This window comes from Amblyomma americanum, chromosome 9 (genome assembly GCF_052857255.1).
Source record: "Amblyomma americanum isolate KBUSLIRL-KWMA chromosome 9, ASM5285725v1, whole genome shotgun sequence".
Classification (NCBI taxonomy): Eukaryota; Metazoa; Arthropoda; class Arachnida; order Ixodida; family Ixodidae; genus Amblyomma; species Amblyomma americanum.
In genome coordinates, this window is record NC_135505.1 from 52,401,470 (window position 1) to 52,409,963 (window position 8,494).

The window sequence follows — 8,494 nt, forward strand, 5'->3', positions numbered from 1 at the left end:
AGCAGGCTTGGCAGTTGTCAGGCAGATGTGCACCTTTCTTGTTTAATGAATTCTTGTGTTCAAGCAGGCGCTCATTAAGACACCGTCCGGTTTGTCCAACGTACACCTTGCCTCGTGTAAGCGGGAACTCGTAAACCACACCTTTCTTTCACCAAACATTAGGAGTTCGGTGTCTGGTGGCACACTCTTGCACTTTTTTTCTCCCAATGCGAGAGCACACTCCGGCGAGTTTTCAAGGCGCTGAAAATACTACTTCGACGCCGTATTTACTGGGCACCTTCTTCAGGTTATGAGATGTGAGTTGCACGTAAGGTACAACTTCCGGCCTTACCAGCTTTTTTTCTTGTGGTCGGTTGCTTTCCTTGCTGTACTTCACGTTTTTCAGCAAGGTCGGCGTCACAGAGAGAACCAGGCAAGCCGGGAAGCGTGCTTTCTGCAGCCTAGACACCTGAGATGCAAAGCTGGGGTGCATGGCTTGATGACAGGACTCCTTTAGTGTGGACGCTAAGCACTGGGAAGCGATAGCCCTCTTAACAGTCTTTGAAGGGTTCGAATGAAATGGCAACAAATCTTTCTTGGCGCGTAGACAGCATCGCCAGCAAACATGTGAAGGGTGAAAGGTTAGGGTGAGATCTAAAACTCTGATTATTACTGCTAGGCAGTTCATGAGTGAAAGGTGAAGTCCATGATGTTCCGACCAAACTACCTAAAACATCAGCTACTGCTTCGTAAAAACTGAAAACTCTATCTGCCAAAAAGACCAGATAATCCTATAGATATAAAAAACGTGAACTATGCAATCCCTGTCAAGTGCTTCACTTAAGGAGCGGTCAATTTCAGATAAAGATATATTACAAAGGACCTGGGCGATACACGAACCAATGCAAATGCCCTCTTTTTGTAGATACGCTTGGCCATTAAAATCAATAAAAGTGGCCTTGAGATAGAACTCAAGTAATGACTGGAAGTTCACATTCAAACCCGTAGCGCTTTGCAAAGCCGTGGCTCCGCTTCTACCTGTGCAATCACGCACTACAGAAAAGAGATGTCGATGTAGAACACAGTAGAAAAGATCTTCTACATCAATTGAAATACCAGACCTTATGTTCCTATTAGCCTGAAGGAAATGTATCACATCATCAGAGTTCTTAGGTAATGGAAATCAGTCTATTTTTGCTCAAGCACCTGAAAACTCTGAAAGTATAAGACCGCTTTGCAACTAAGAGCTCTGATGATGTGATAGCTTTCCTTTAGGCTAATGGGAACATAAGGCCTGGTATTTCAATTGATGTAGATCTTTTCTACTCTGTTCTACATCAAAATCTCTTTTCTGTAGTGTGTGATTGCATAGATAGAAGCGGAGCAACGGCTTTGCAAAGCGCTACGGGTTTGAATGTGAACAACTTCATGTCATTACTTTATCTTAAGGCCACTTTTATTGGTATTAATGACCAAACGTATCTACAAAAAAGGGAATTTGCATTGATTCTTAAGTAGCCCCGATACTTTGTGATATGTTGTTATCTGAAATTGACAGCTAGTTGAGTAAAGCACTTGACACGGATTGCATAGTTCACGTTGTTATATATATATATATATATATATATATATATATATATATATATATATATATATATGAAGGGAGCGAACAGTCACCGAAACCAAGGTGCATAGGGGAACTTTTTTTTTAATGTGTTATGCTTATCAGTGGGATAATAATTCTTAGATTAATAAATCGCTTAAAAAAAATTACTTATAAAGCTGCAGAAAAAACAACCATGCCGCCGGTGGGATCCGAACCCACGACCTCCGAATATCGCGTCCGGTGCTCTTACCAACTGAGCTACGGCAACGGCTGTCCCATCTGCTGCTCTCGTGGGTATTTATGTTTACTGGGTGTAAGCGAGCCTTGAGAGTGTTCACCAGCGCCACCCTCGACCATAGCGGCGGACGTAGCACGTCCTGTAATACCGCGAGCGTGACGTAGAACGTCATCTAACGGTGAGGGCGGAAACTGTGCGAGAGCCCTCTTATGCTACCTATGGCATCAAGACTGCCGGAACCGAGACCCTCGTTAAGCTATTAGCAGACAAGTTAAAGGAAATGAGGGGCCCGTTTGACAAATTTATGAAGGGAGCGAACAGTCACCGAAACCAAGGTGCATAGGGGAACGTTATTTTTTTTTTAATGTGTTATGCTTATCAGTGGGATAATAATTCTTAGATTATTAAATCGCTTAAAGAAAATTACTTATAAAGCAGCAGAAAAAACAACCATGCCGCCGGCGGCATGGTTGTTTTTTGATGCCATAGGTAGCATAAGAGGGCTCTCGCACAGTTTCCGCCCTCACCGTTAGATGACGTTCTACGTCACGCTCGCGGTATTACAGGACGTGCTACGTCCGCCGCTATGGTCAAGGGTGGCGCTGGTGAACACTCTCAAGGCTCGCTTACACCCAGTAAACATAAATACCCACGAGAGCAGCAGATGGGACAGTCGTCGCCGTAGCTCAGTTGGTAAGAGCACCGGACGCGATATTCGGAGGTCGTGGGTTCGGATCCCACCGGCGGCATGGTTGTTTTTTCTGCTGCTTTATAAGTAATTTTCTTTAAGCGATTTATTAATCTAAGAATTATTATCCCACTGATAAGCATAACACATTAAAAAAAAAATAAAGTTCTCCTATGCCCCTTGGTTTCGGTGACTGTTCGCTCCCTTCATAAATTTGTCAAACGGGCCCCTCATTTCCTTTAACTTGTCTGCTAATAGCTTAACGAGGGTCTCGGTTCCGGCAGTCTTGATGCCATAGGTAGCATAAGAGGGCTCTCGCACAGTTTCCGCCCTCACCGTTAGATGACGTTCTACGTCACGCTCGCGGTATTACAGGACGTGCTACGTCCGCCGCTATGGCCAAGGGTGGCGCTGGTGAACACTCTCAAGGCTCGCTTACACCCAGTAAACATAAATACCCACGAGAGCAGCAGATGGGACAGCCGTCGCCGTAGCTCAGTTGGTAAGAGCACCGGACGCGATATTCGGAGTTCGTGGGTTCGAATCCCACCGGCGGCATGGTTGTTTTTTCTGCTGCTTTATAAGTAATTTTCTTTAAGCGATTTATTAATCTAAGGATTATTATCCCACTGATAAGCATAACACATTAAAAAAAATAACGTTCCCCTATGCACCTTGATTTCGGTCACTGTGCGCTCCCTTCATAAATTTGTCAAACGGGCCCCTCATTTCCTTTAACTTGTCTGCTAATAGCTTAACGAGGGTCTCGGTTCCGGCAGTCTTGATGCCATAGGTAGCATAAGAGGGCTCTCGCACAGTTTCCGCCCTCACCGTTAGATGACGTTCTACGTCACGCTCGCGGTATTACAGGACGTGCTACGTCCGCCGCTATGGTCGAGGGTGGAGCTGGTGAACACTCTCAAGGCTCGCTTACACCAAGTAAACATAAATACCCACGAGAGCAGCAGATGGGCAGCCGTCGCCGTAGCTCAGTTGGTAAGAGCACCGGACGCGATATTCGGAGGTCATGGGCTCGGATCCCACCGACGGCATGGTTGTTTTCTCTGCTGCTTTATAAGTAATTTTCTTTAAGGGATTTATTAATCTAAGAATTATTATCCCACTGATAAGCATAACACATTAAAAAAAAATAAAGTTCTCCTATGCCCCTTGGTTTCGGTGACTGTTCGCTCCCTTCATAAATTTGTCAAACGGGCCCCTCATTTCCTTTAACTTGTCTGCTAATAGCTTAACGAGGGTCTCGGTTCCGGCAGTCTTGATGCCATAGGTAGCATAAGAGGGCTCTCGCACAGTTTCCGCCCTCACCGTTAGATGACGTTCTACGTCACGCTCGCGGTATTACAGGACGTGCTACGTCCGCCGCTATGGCCAAGGGTGGCGCTGGTGAACACTCTCAAGGCTCGCTTACACCCAGTAAACATAAATACCCACGAGAGCAGCAGATGGGACAGCCGTCGCCGTAGCTCAGTTGGTAAGAGCACCGGACGCGATATTCGGAGGTCGTGGGTTCGAATCCCTCCGGCGGCATGGTTGTTTTTTCTGCTGCTTTACAAGTAATTTTCTTTAAGCGATTTATTAATCTAAGGATTATTATCCCACTGATAAGCATAACACATTAAAAAAAAATAACGTTCCCCTATGCACCTTGATTTCGGTGACTGTTCGCTCCCTTCATAAATTTGTCAAACGGGCCCCTCATTTCCTTTAACTTGTCTGCTAATAGCTTAACGAGGGTCTCGGTTCCGGCAGTCTTGATGCCATAGGTAGCATAAGAGGGCTCTCGCACAGTTTCCGCCCTCACCGTTAGATGACGTTCTACGTCACGCTCGCGGTATTACAGGACGTGCTACGTCCGCCGCTATGGTCGAGGGTGGAGCTGGTGAACACTCTCAAGGCTCGCTTACACCAAGTAAACATAAATACCCACGAGAGCAGCAGATGGGCAGCCGTCGCCGTAGCTCAGTTGGTAAGAGCACCGGACGCGATATTCGGAGGTCATGGGCTCGGATCCCACCGACGGCATGGTTGTTTTCTCTGCTGCTTTATAAGTAATTTTCTTTAAGGGATTTAATAATCTAAGAATTATTATCCCACTGATAAGCATAACACATAAAAAAAAAATAACGTTCCCCTATGCACCTTGGTTTCGGTGACTGTTCGCTCCCTTCATAAATTTGTCAAACGGGCCCCTCATTTCCTTTAACTTGTCTGCTATATATATATATATATATATATATATATATATATATATATATATATATATATATATATATATATATATATATATATATATATCGTATATATATATATATATATATATATATATATATATATATCGTATATATATATATCGTATATATATATATATATATATATATAATCGTATATATATATATATATATATATATATATATATATATATATATATATATATATATATATATATATATATATATATATATATATATATATATACGATTATCTGCTCATTTGGCAGATAGCGTTTTCAGTTTTGACGAAGCAGTAGCTGATGTTTTAGGTACGCTTGGTCGGAACGGCATAGGCCTCGCCTTCACTCACGAACTGCCTAGCAGTAATAACCAATTAAAGTTTTAGATCTCACCCTAACCTTTCACCCTTCACATGTTTGCTGGCGATACTGTCCACGCGCCAAGAAAGATTTGTTGCCATTTCATTCGAACCGTTCAAACACTGTTAAAAGGAAAATCGCTTCCCAGGGCTCAGCGTCCGCACTAAAGAAGTCCTGGCATCATGCCATGCACGTCACCTTTGCATCTCAGGTGTCCAGGCTGCAGAAAGCAGGATTCCCGGGTTGCCTGGTTCTCTCTGTGACGCAGAACTTGCTGAAAAAGCTGAAGGGCAGCAGGCAAAACAACCAACCTCAAGAAAAAAAGCTGCAAGGCCGGAAGTTGTGCCTTACGTACACCTCACATCCCAGAACCTCAAGAATGTGGCCAATAAATACGGCGTCGACGTGGTATTTTCAGTGCCTCGAAAACTCGCCGGACTGTGTTCTCTCATTGGGAGAAAAAAGTGCAAGAGTGCGCCATCAGACACCGATGTCCTCATGTTGGGTGCAAGAAAGGTGCGGTTTACGAGTTCCCGCTTACATGCGGCAAGGTGTACGTTGAACAAACCCGACGGTGTCTTAATGAGCGCCTGCTTGAACACAAGAATTCATTAAACAAGAAAGGTGCCTATCTGCCTGACCACTGCCAATCCTGCTGGAACGAGAAACGTATAGCCTGCAAGCCTCAACAAAAGGATTGCAATGTGCTCTTGAAAAGCCGAGATAAGATAGCATGTGAGCTCGTGGAAGCCTTTTATTTCAAGAAGCGAGGTGATTATTGCATCAGTGACACGTCAGTTGTTCTTCGCCACAGTGAAATGCTGTTTTTTCAAACGCATCTGTGAGAGGCGATTGTTTGTCAACTGCGATGAAGAGCATGGATAAGGGCAGAGGCTACATAAACGCTCTTCCTTGAAGAAAACCTTTTGGAAGTGCAGCGCTTGTCCTGTTTCCTTATTCGTCCGTGTTGTCATTTTTTATTAGGTCTAGACGCTTATTTTTGAATATCATCCAGTTCTCCTTAACCGATCGCTTTTCAAATTTGTCAATAAAAGGGCGAAGAAAAACTTCGAGAGCATGGTTAATTGCGAATAAACTGCCTTAGAATAGTTGTAAATTGTCTTCTTTTTTTTCGCAATGTAGCTGCTGGGATGTTAAATGTAATGTGCAGCAACAAATTGTCACTCATTCCAGGCATAGACCTTATACTACAAACTAGATCGGGAAACGTGGTAAGTTATAGATCCAATATGTTAGAGCTGGAACATGTCACCCTGGTTGATTCTGTAATTACTTGGACCAACGAAAAATTCGAACAAAACATTGCAAAATTTGACGACTGAGATGACCCAATACTGTCATTAGTAGAACAGGACCAGTCTATGTCAAGAAAATTGAAAATCACCGAACAGATAAACTGGTAGATTTGGGAACCTGGTATAAATAACACTTAAAATGTCATGAAGATAGTGAGAAAATCAGATCGTTGCAGAGGATGAGCAGTAGCAGGTGCAGATTATAAACTTTTGATGATTGATTGTTATCTGCACGCAAACAAATTCTAAGGAGGTGACAACATTCACATGAAAACATTCTATGCATTTAGAGACTGCTATTAATACGCCTCCACCACGTCCTGAAGCGCGGTCACAGCGAAATGTCATGTTGTTTCTCTGCGATGAAAAAGCTCGTTGTCGCGTACAGAACTGTGCACCCAAGTTTCCGTCAGCACGATTGCGTCAGATGATGTAGTGTCGGATACACAAGACAAAGAAACGCGGTTATGGATGACACTCCGTATGTTTGTAAAAAGAACCGAGATATCTTTGGGCGTTCGTGGGCGTTCATGCGCACTGTGGGTCAGCTATTGAGAAGAGCTAGATTGGGAACTGTTGGTGACTACCCGTGCTCTATTTATCCCTCGAACACTATCAGTGCTTCAGCAGTACACGTAGCACACACCGTTCAGAATAAGTTGGTCATATCGGAGGCTAAACTTTCCTTCGGGAGCTGATTTTTTAACAAACTTGATAAGCTTTTTACGCGCATGCCTGGTATATGAACAGAAATCTGCAGTAACCGAGATCTCTAGTTCATTCAATTTTGACCTCGCGTTGAAAAATGTTCTTTCGTTTTAATAACTGGCAAACTTGACTATTATAGGCCTCGGCTTTTTGAAACGCTTGCACCTATCCTGTGAGCATGCACAAGGTCTGCGTCCTGTATATTCATTGACATTTCATTCGGTATTACGTCTTTTATTGTTTTTTCGGACTGCGCCCATGACTCCTCAGGTTCTTCTGGGATACTATAAAATAGTAGATTATCCCTGCGGGATCTATCCTCTAGGTCATTGAGTCGTGTTTTCAGCGTCTCAGTCCCCTTCATTATACTTTGAGTGGTTTTTCTCTCCGAGGCAATGTTATTTTGACATTGTTCTAAGAACTGAAGCTTATTTTCTACAAAATCTTGTCTGCCAGAAATCTGAGTATTTTTTGTGTTCAATTCCATCTGATTGGTTGAAAAAGTCTGAATTGAATCAAGGATGCGCGCCAGGCCATTTTCAGTACTAGAAGTCTGTTCTGCGAGGTTGCGAAGCATTCCAAAAATAGCGTTGATATCAGTTCCTGCCGCTGCATCATTTTCTGCAGCCGTACGAGTATTTGGACCAGGATTAAATTCTACGTCTCTTGATAACAAAAGTTTTACACAACAGAACACTCGCATGCACATTCAATAAGCACTTGTGGGCATGGGAGCGCCATAAGAAAAATATCGTTAGAAAGTTTTGAGGAGACAACCTCTAACCTGCAACAGGCAGAAACGAAGAAGCTTTGTTGACTGCATCGCAGCGTTGCTCCCATCCTTACAGACACTGGAAACTCGAAGAAAGCTTTTGCATCGCAAATTTCTCTTTTTTTTTAAATACCAAGTTATAAATGAGCCCAGACCGCTACTTATAACTATTAGTGACGCGATGAAAGAGACATCGTCACGCCCAGTCCTTAACACCTCACCCTGCCAGAACAAACTTGTACAAATTTCCCTATTTTTCTCAAACAATAACTGAGTTGTACCAGCTTGCTTTCAGTGGACTAATAAGCACTGAGATTATTGCCAATTTTTCATAAAGACTTTTGAATATTGCAAGTCCCGTTCTCGTAAAAAAAATGGGTTAAATTTAAATATTTTTGTTCGAATCATGCTTTGGTGGTCTTTGACTCTTTTATCTTATAATGTATGTGCTGACAGCTACCATGCCTTGTATCTCGTTGTATTGCCCCTCCTGCCCGGGCCTACAAAGGCTGGCAGTATTGAATAAATAAAATAAACAACGGCTGCTTATTCCAATCATCGGCCAAAATTCTGCAG

General features: G+C 43.1%; 1 non-coding gene across 1 annotated transcript; it reads left to right on the forward strand.

Annotated features, from left to right (window-relative positions):
• The first annotated feature begins 2,995 nt into the window (after window positions 1-2,995).
• TRNAS-CGA (transfer RNA serine (anticodon CGA)) lies at window positions 2,996-3,069 on the forward strand. The gene has a single exon. It is a non-coding gene; the product is annotated as a tRNA-Ser (tRNA).
• The last annotated feature ends 5,425 nt before the right edge of the window (window positions 3,070-8,494 follow it).